Here is a 9,968-nt window from a genome sequence, read left to right as displayed (position 1 = left end):
GTTAACTCACTTTATGTGATGTGTGTATTGCAAAAAAAAAAAGCTTTAAGGGACACATCTTTATATTTATTTATTTATTTATTTTGAACGGGGGCTTTTTATACTGTTTTCACTTTTATCTACTACACGTGGAGCAATGTGGTGCAAGTATTCTCTGAAAGTTTACCTGAGCAATTGTTGATGAGTACCTAGCACCACTTTGTGTGGTGGTTTCCCTTTCCTGCAGGTAATGCGCAGCTAGATATACATGGACCACAAGCCACGCATCTGTTTAAAACAGTGTGCTATTCTCTTTTTGTGAGCTGTGGTGGCCCCGAAGCCTATTCCCTAGTCGCCCTAGAAACTAGGAAATGAAGCAGAGTGAGGGGCGTGTCATGACTGATATGCTCTTTCGCCAAAGCTGCGAGTCTGGTTCATTCAAGCTTAAGATATATACAGAGCGTGCCCAGGCGTTCTTCGTGTGTGTGTGTGTGTGTGTGTGTGTGTAATCGTGCCTCATGCAATGCATTTATCTTATATATCTCTGACCGTAGCCTGCAGAGGTGTTAACCATTTCAACTTTTTCACTCAAAAAAATGAGCCGCTTCAACTGCCGCCTTCAGTCCCGTAGCTCAGTTGGTTAGAGCGTTCGTCTTATGAGCCGAAGGTCGCGGGTTCGATCCCCGCCGGGACTACGTCTAGCATTGAAAGTAGCCCCCTTTGCCCTAGAGCTCAAAGTTGGTTTGGAACTTGCCTATCTCTTAGTTTTGTTATATATTTTGTTAGAGTGAAGAGACATCCTATGCGTAGGATGTCTCCAGGCACCAAATGAGGTGCAAAATGCTCAAGGATGTGAATCTTGACTCAAGCAACCATGTGACAAGACAAGCCAGCACACATGACAAGGCAGCAAATAAATTTTTTTACTCAAGCATGTAAAGATACTAGCAGCAACCACAAAAAAACCTTACATTTTGCTGGATCCCAACGATGTTCAACTCGTCAATCTCCCATATCCTGAAGATGAAGCTGGAAAAGGAAAACCAAAATATCCAAGGCTATTAATAACCGGAGACAAAAGATTTTTGAAGTTCCCTTTCTCAAATGACAATTCAAAGCCTAACAAAAGTACATTTGGTGCAAGGTTGAAGGGCATGTTCATGCATGCAAGGATGCAAATTGTGCATCCAACGAGCACGTGACAAGGCAGTCCACATGCGTCAATGCTCCATCTTAGGACATCATGAAAGGAAAAAAAACTGGAAATATATGTTAACGATGCTCCACATAAGAACATTGCAAAAGAGAAAAGCATGTCTTAGAACATCATGAAAGAGAAAAAACTGTAATAATATGTTAAACAACAATGCTCCACATAAGAACATCACAAAAGAGAATAGCCTGGACCAACTTTCGAGAAGGCTAGCACCAGCTTTAAAAGGTTATAAGCTGAATTTATCTCAAGGTTACAAAAGGTTTCCATACAATGTGGAAAAAGGGACTATAGCATGGGGTAAATATACAAAATTTATCGTCGAATCAGCATGGGATAGTCAAAGCAAAACAAGGGAATAGGACTACATGCAAACTCCTATTTTAGGTGTTAACTGGTTGTCCTAAACGATCCCTCCGTCTACTTTAAAGGGTACTGGAAGGTACTGTACTGAAGTTACAGCTCACTTTTGCACAGAATGTCCAAACGGTCTTCTTCATCTCCTCTGCAAAATCATAACAAAGACAAAAATACAACTCAATATTGTTGTGGAAAACACACGCTTTTGCAAAAAGTGTTCATGAACCAAACCCGATGTAAGAAAAGGTCAAAACACCTATGCTCATCCAGGATTCCAAGGAGACTCTGCATCTACCTTATTTCTTTAACGCTTTTATGTCCATAACCGTTTGCTCTCGGATGATCCATATCTATTTTGCACGCATCAAACTTCTCGTCTGCGTCCTGCATGCCGCAAGCGTTAAAGAAATTTAAGCCATTGTGTAAACCATAGTGGTACATAACAAAAAGTTAACCATAAGCTTAACCACTCTTTAATCACTCTAAAGAAGGATCTAAAAATTTAAGCCATTGTGTAAACCATAGTGGTACATAACAATAAGTTAACCATAAGCTATTTGATGGGTTGTCACTACTCTCTACTTCTTTAAACAGTCGCTCTTAGTATAAGTTGGCAAGGGACTTACCTCTATGCATGGCACAGATCTATTACATAGACTACAATATAACATAAAATTACTTGCACACCTCTGACATACTTCCTTGTACCGCTTGCTCTCCTCTTTGTTGCACCTTGTCATAGGGATATAGTCCCTACACTTCTTAACAAATGCTTTACTTATTGTGAAGATTAGTTCGAATTTTTTTGGGGCTAAAGGGCCTCTAAGGCTCTAAGCTATTGTCAATAAACAGGTCATATGCCCCCCCCCCCCCCCCCCCCCCCTCGCGTCCCCGCGCACGCACGCACACGCGCCCGCTGAGACTTTCCTCGAAGAGCCCTTGTCTAGCAATGTCCTCGTACATTCTCTCACCCATGTCCATGCCGATGACCTCGGAAGTGCAATATTTCACCCCACAACCTCCACCGTGGTCCGTTTGCCCTTATCATGGGGAATAACAACATTCAAAGCATTTAATTGGAGGCCGGAGGATGCTACTAAAGATGCAGTCTCCCCTGGCACCTACCAAACAAGTAAGACACCACCTGTCAACAACAAACCTGCCACTTTTGTTAACCTCCACCTTTTGGGAGAAGTTTGATGCACTATTTGGTCCTCATGTTAGCTACACGAGCAGCCAATAACAAAATTGCAGTTGTTGCTTGTTCTACCAACGTACAAGTATGAAACTCCTTTTAAGCAACCAAATTCACTAAACGTAGAAGTATATGTCCACTCTAAATTTGACAAGAAGAGGAAAAACAACAATTGCCCTAGCTTAGACACCATTTGTGTTAGCCTAGATGAGGCTGTATCAATTCCCCTAGCTTCAGCTATGTTGCTCATTAACTAATTGAACCTTCATAGTGAGGATCAAAGATTTACCCTCTTCAAACTTTTGAATGTCTTTGCCATGCACAACACTACTTCCATGATTCATTTGTAGCAGTCGTGTTGCACACATCTTAGAAAACATTAAGCCGATACACCTTGTATCTTGCATTTGTTGTTTCATCACAATTACGATGGGCATTGTCACTCCTTGCATCAGAAGGTGCAAGTACCTACATACAACCTTTGCCTCAAGAAGGCCAAGGATAGCCATCCACATGGACAATCTCATGGTTAGTGAGATCCTTGATCAACGATCACGCATGTGGATGTACTTTCACATTCTCACAATCAATACTGGATAATTGTAGCAACCCCAATCCATGCAAGTATGATGTCACCTCAATGGTATGCACATTCTGCAAAGGACACTGCTTTGCGAGAGAGATATTGGTCACCACCATGCTGCAAAGCTGAACACGCAATGAAGAGGCTAGAGAAGGTAATAGCAATGGCAACTGCAAGCGTAGAGAGCACAACAGCAAGTGAGATAGCAAGGAAAAAATGTGGAAATGCAAATAGATACCCAAGTTAAACCTAAATTTTAATTCACCTCCCAATCCTCCAGCAGAGTGGACATTAAATACATCATATAACCACCATTAACAATGGCTACAAATCTTTATGATTCAAAAAGGGACAGAGAATTTTTTTCATTGTGTGATACTTCCTCATTTGAATCCATTCATTGGGACTCGAAGAATGTTTCCTAATAGATCGGTCAATTTAAATGTATTCGGATCAACTCTTTCAAAAATCTAAAACAGACCAAACCATTTCAATTTTAACTTTCCCAAAAGAAATTCCATTTTGGCTTTAAATACTAGGACCAAATCTCCGTTCTTCAGCACTCTTTTCCGAGCATGCTTGTTTATTTGAGCTTTCCATCAAAATTTTAATTCTTGGCCCACATAAAAAGTCCATAACCTACTTTCTTCCAAATCAACAAAAATGTCCACTCAATAGCCAAGGAATCTTCCAAAAGAAATCTATATATCACGGTCATTTGGAATTTAGGCACCACATGCTTGATCAAGGTAATAGCTTACATGCCAAAGCTAACTTGAACGGTGTTAATTGTGTTGCCACTTTGAACACCATTTGGGAGGCCCACATGCATTGCACTTAGGGAGCTTCTCATCCCAATATTTCATATGCAAATTGACCAAACTTTTCAAGATCCACACAATCTGTTTATTAATTCTCCCAACCCATTTTTTTGTGGGTAGTACAGAGAAGATTTCTTGTGCAACACCCAATAAAATTATATATTTTCACAAGTGACCTTATTCAAGAAATGAGTATTTGAATCACTCATTGATTCAATCAAACATAGTATTTTAGTGAACACATCTATATACAAATAGCATGCCACTACCTCTACTTTATTAGAAGGTAAAGCTCATGCTTCTGTGCACTTTGTACAATACTCTATGGTCATCATAATATACATGTTTAAACCCCATTTTTAGAATTTAAACTCCAAAGATAACATCGGGTGGAGAGGATGTTGATCCGAATTCAAAGCTAGTTGGCCAACTCTTCGCAATACGTGCTTTTGTGCATCTCTCTTAATTGGCGACCACCATAACCCTACTTGTTGCACCTTGGCAGTTGTAACATTCTTCAAAAAATGACCACCCACACCACCTGAATGAGCTTCCTCTAGAGCAGCCTTAATTTCATGTGGCAACACACATCACCATCCACAACAACTACATGAGCTTCCTCTAGAATAGCCTTACTTTCATGTGGCAACACACGTCACAACAGCAATTTTGATACATCTCTATGGTATAGAACATTCGTAATCTCCTCGAAATTCCAATTTGAAGAGCTAATCGATGCCTTTGATCCAAAGCTAAAAATTATTCCATTGATGAAATCTGAGTACCTCATCGTACCAACTCCAAGGTATTGACAAGTTCAACCCATTTACATTGGTCATGCTCATCATGTACAGAGCAACATCAAAAAACTCATCATCCACGCCAATTGATGCTTCCCCACTTTCCAACAAGAACAAATAATCTGCTACAATATGTTCCACAGTAAGCCTATAGATGCATTCAAACTCAAATTCTTGTAATAGTAGCACCGAACAGGCTAATCGACATGTCGAATTCTACTATTGAACTAGGTACAATAATGCGGAATGATCAACATGAAAGTACCTACCTAATAAGTAATATATAAAAAAATTAACTAAGTAGATCATTTTGAATCCTTTACGCTTTGTCATTGTGTAATTCTTCACTATAGCGGACAATCATCTACTGACATAATATATTGGTCGAAACTATCTCCCTTCGAATTCCTGCATCACAAAATTGCCAATCACTACATCAAATGTGTCCACAAACACATGGAATTCTTTTCCCCAATCCAAAGGTGTGATTATTGGAGCTTTAGATAACTAAATTTTCCGAATGCCATAAGCTTTGTCACATTACAAGTCCATACATAATGTGACATTTTCAATGTGTGCCAGCCTATTCAATAAAATATCTATTTGAGTCAAAAACCCTAGATGTCTCCTATGTTATCACACTTGCCCAAGGAACTACAAACACTCCTTCGGTGACTTAAGCGATTTTCCAACATTACTCCCAAAACTTTATTCGCATCAACAGTAATCCCATTTGCAGACACAACATACCCAAGAAGTTTTCTACCTTTCACTGCAAAAGCACACAACCGCAGATTCAGATTGAAATTCACCTATCCACATGGCTGCAAATACATCCATAGATGACCCAAATGATGACCTTTTGTGCCAAATACTTGAAGATCACCAACATTACTATCAAAACTTTACTTCCATGAATAGTAATGTAATGGAATATGACTATGACATGGATAGTAGTGGAATTTAAATAACCATAGTGAACATTTCCTTTAAGAGGGTTCTTTAAGGAGCATAATAAGAGTAATTGATTAAAAGTAGCAAAATGAGCATTACACCTAATTAGCTTGGCATGAACAATACTTGTAGAAGAGAGAGAAAGGATTAGAGAAATTGACAATAGTTGAGGACCACATTTACTTGGAGCCGGTCCCCCCCTCCAAAAGGCTTTTGTATTATAAATTTCCCATGTAGAGATCCTTGAGACCTCGTTGGTGCAATGAAGATGGAAAGATTCATGCACCAAGACTATGTCCTTAACATTCTTACCAAAACATTAACTTGTCCCTGGCCTCAGTCCCAAGACCTCAAACACCTTCTTACCAAAACATTAACTTGTCCCTAGCCTCAGTCCTAAGACCTCAAACACCTTCAAAGGTGGAGAGCGATAATAGGGAATGAGGGTAGGGAAGAGGAAGAAGAAGTAACATATGAGAAATGCCTAGAATCCTCACTTGATATTACTCTTGTTGCTTAGCATAGCATAATAGCATAGTAATGGAGATGAAGGATATGGCAAGCATGCACTTTGGAGCATGGCTCTTGGTTGGATTTGCATTTCATAGCCAAGAGTTGTTGGTGTAGGTTCTCAACTTCTCAATCTTGGAGAAGGAGATGGTGTTATTGCACAACACACTATGAGAATGTGTGTGTGTGTGTGTGTGTGTGTGTGTGTGTGTGTGTGTGTGTGTGTGTGTGTGTGTGTGTGTGTGTGTGTGTGTGTGTGTGAGAGAGAGAGAGAGAGAGAGGGTATATAGGCAAGCACACCCTCTCCTTGCTTGGGTCAACCCCTCTTCTAGCTCTTCTTTGATGGTCATTGGACCTCCTCAAGCCTGGCCAATCACATACTTTGTGCATATCAAGCAATAAGGGTAGCATTAGGACAAGTGTCCTTCTTACTCCTTTGAGAGAGAGGGATTGAATAATTCTTAAAGAATTAATTAAATAAACTAAATTCCCATTGGACTCCTTTAGAGGTCAACCAATAGGCTTTAGGCACTACATGAGGGCAGCATGTGTAGGTGCTTGACATGTGTCCTTGTTTCCTCTTAGGTCTTGGGCTTGCCTTGAGTGAGTGTATGTGTGTGTTCTCTCTCATGCCCCTAGATTCAGGGCTCACCCCCCTTCTTGTAGCAATCGTGTTGACTTTGGAACACCTCACCTCTTGAGCACCTTAGTCATGAAGCCCCTCAAGCACCTTAATCATCAAGCATGACAAGCGCCTCAAGCACCTTAGTCAGCAAGCCTGACAAGCATCTCAAGCACCTTAGTCAGCAAGCATGACAAGCACCCCAAGCTCTCCTCTCCAAGATGAGGATGCTATCCTAGGGGCACCATGGTTCAACCGCATGGATGTCAGCATGAACTTCCTTGAAAGGAGAATTACTTCACTATAGGGAAAAGAGCATGTATATAGATGCTAGTGAGTCCGGTCGTACTATACCACTTGTAAATTGTCATAATAACTAATATCTAATTCTCCTAAACTATTTTCTCATGTTAAACTGATAATTTAATATGGGGAAGTGCCAAGGGAGAAAAGGCTAGAATATTGGTAGCTGGTAGACCGGCCACAGTAGGGATCCAAAGGAGGAAAAATAGGGATCCAAGGGGGGGGACATCTTCAAAAGAGCTATGTGCAACAATGGGCTCCAAAGACCTTAGGGTTCAACCCATTAAGACTTCCAAAATGCTAAGGTTCCAAAATTTAAAGGTTGTGTCCAAAGGTCAAAAGCCTAGGGAAATTGGATGCTTTGTGTGTGTCCCAAAAGTCTTTCTCAAGCCCTACAAAGGAGGGGGAGAGCCCAAGAAGCAGGGGATGAGAGAGAAACTCACACACACACACACACAAGCTTCCTTTGTACACAAGGGAAAAGAGGGACACATGTCAGCTCCCTAGCCCATATGCCCACAAGGTGTACTCAAATCCTATTGGATGGCCTTGGAGGTGGACCAATGAGAACTAGGCTAGAGTAAGTCTAGTTTAATTAATTTAAAAATACTTAATAAAAGAACCAATAAGTATTAAGCTCTCCAAAAGACTATTGGACAGTCTCCCAAGGGGTCCAATGAGCATTCAGCAGCCCAATGGCTTGCCAGATTCCTATTGGCCAGGAGACAAAGGGATCCAATGAGAGTTTAGTTGCATTAATTAATTAGAAAAATCTCTCACAAAAGGGAAAAGGGGGACACATGTCAGAAGGCTGTCACTTATGCTCCTGAAATCCTATTGGCTAAGCCTAGGGAGGTCCAATGGGGTGTCTGCATGAGCAAATAGCAAGAGGGGTCAACCAAGAGAGAGAGGGGGCTGATTTTTTGAAAGGTATTATTGACTTACACACACACACACACACACAATCTATGTGTGGAGCAAGAAAACTCTCTCTCTCTCTCTCCTTCTCAAGCTTTAATGGAAAGCTTACCACCTACTCCAAGCTTGTGAGAAAGGAGGCCTACACCAACAACTCTTGGCTTTGTGATGAAAATCCAACCAAGATCCAAGCTTCAATGCATGCTCATCTCCTCTACCATGCTAATTACTAAGCTAAGATTTAATAATATGAGTGATTATGTGAGGAGATGTACATCTTTCTCGTAAGAATACTCCTTCTTCCTCTCCATCTACTCTCATACCCCGCTAGCTCTCACCATCCTCAAAGGTGTGTGGGGTCTTGGGTTTGAGACCGTGAGGGAATTGATGTTGTGTTTGATAAGTGTTTGTTTAGTGCTTGAAGTTCCCATCTTCATTGTACTAGCTAGTATTGAAGGAACACAAAGAATTGTATTGTAAAATGTCTCTCTTGATGGGAGAAGCCATAATACAAAGCCTTTTGGAGGGGGGACCACATCCATGCAAATCCGGTCCTCAACTATTGTCAATTGTTTAATTTCTCTCTCTTTTGAAGTATTGTTCATGCTATCTAACTAGGTGTTATACTTTTTGTTGCTCTCTCCACCCAAGCACTCTTGTTATTCTCATTAGGAATCTATTCTAATGAAATGCTCACTATGTTCATGCTATTTTCCGCTACACACAAGTTAGTAGGCCATTAAATGTTACATAAATCCTGCTACTTTTGATAAACAATGAAAAGCTCAATTTTGCCACATGATTTTTGTCAAAGAGTCCATAAAAATTCCTATGTTTCTTCATATGTAAATGGTAGGAATCAAGAAGAGTTAGACTTGTCTAATGTTCTAAAAGGATTCCAAGATGTGTTCATCGATGATATCCCTATGGACCTACCTCCAAAACGAGGGGATGATGACCATCGTATTGAGCTCCTTCCTGGAAGCTCACCACCTAACAAGTCTCCTTATCGAGTCTCACAAGCTCAACAAGAGGAGATTATGAGGCAAGTACCGGAATTGGTAGACCAAGGGATGGTGAGGCCTAGTTCCTCTCCCTTTTGTTCTCCAGTCCTTTTAGTGCAAAAGAAAGATGGTACATACCGTATGTGTGTGGACTATCGAGCACTAAACCATATCACTATCAAAAACAGATTTCCCGTACCTCGGGTAGAAGATTTGTTTGATAAGCTACAAGGCTCTACCTACTTCAGTAGGATTGACCTTAAGAGTGGCTATCATCAAATAAGGATAGTGGATGAAGATACCTTAAAGACCATGTTTCGTACAACGTTTGGTCTTTATGAATATCTAGTCATTTCTTTTGGATTGAATAATGCACCAGCCATGTTCAATCGTTTAATGGAGAAAAATTTTAGACCCTACCGCAAATTCACTGGAGTGTTCTTTGATGATATCATCATCTACTCCAAGTCCTTGGAGGAACACAAGCAACATCTCCAAGTGATTTTTCAAGCATTGAGAGAGAACAAGCTTTCTATCAATTAAGAAAAAAAAAATTCTTCAAGAGATTCAATACTTAGGTCATATTATCCTTAAAGATGGTATCCGTATGGATCCATCAAAATTAGAGGTAATAAAATAATGGTCTAATCCAAGGAATCTATGTGAGCTAAGAAGCTTTATTGGTATGTGTGCATACTATAGACGC

General features: G+C 40.3%; 1 non-coding gene across 1 annotated transcript; it reads left to right on the top strand.

Moving 5' to 3' along the window:
* The first annotated feature begins 600 nt into the window (after positions 1-600).
* TRNAI-UAU (transfer RNA isoleucine (anticodon UAU)) lies at positions 601-674 on the top strand. The gene has a single exon. It is a non-coding gene; the product is annotated as a tRNA-Ile (tRNA).
* The last annotated feature ends 9,294 nt before the right edge of the window (positions 675-9,968 follow it).

This window comes from Adiantum capillus-veneris, chromosome 5 (assembly GCF_014529385.1).
Source record: "Adiantum capillus-veneris isolate H3 chromosome 5, ASM1452938v2, whole genome shotgun sequence".
Classification (NCBI taxonomy): Eukaryota; Viridiplantae; Streptophyta; class Polypodiopsida; order Polypodiales; family Pteridaceae; genus Adiantum; species Adiantum capillus-veneris.
The sequence above is the reverse complement of the archived record's forward strand: the minus strand, read 5'-3'. Positions and strand labels throughout refer to the sequence as shown.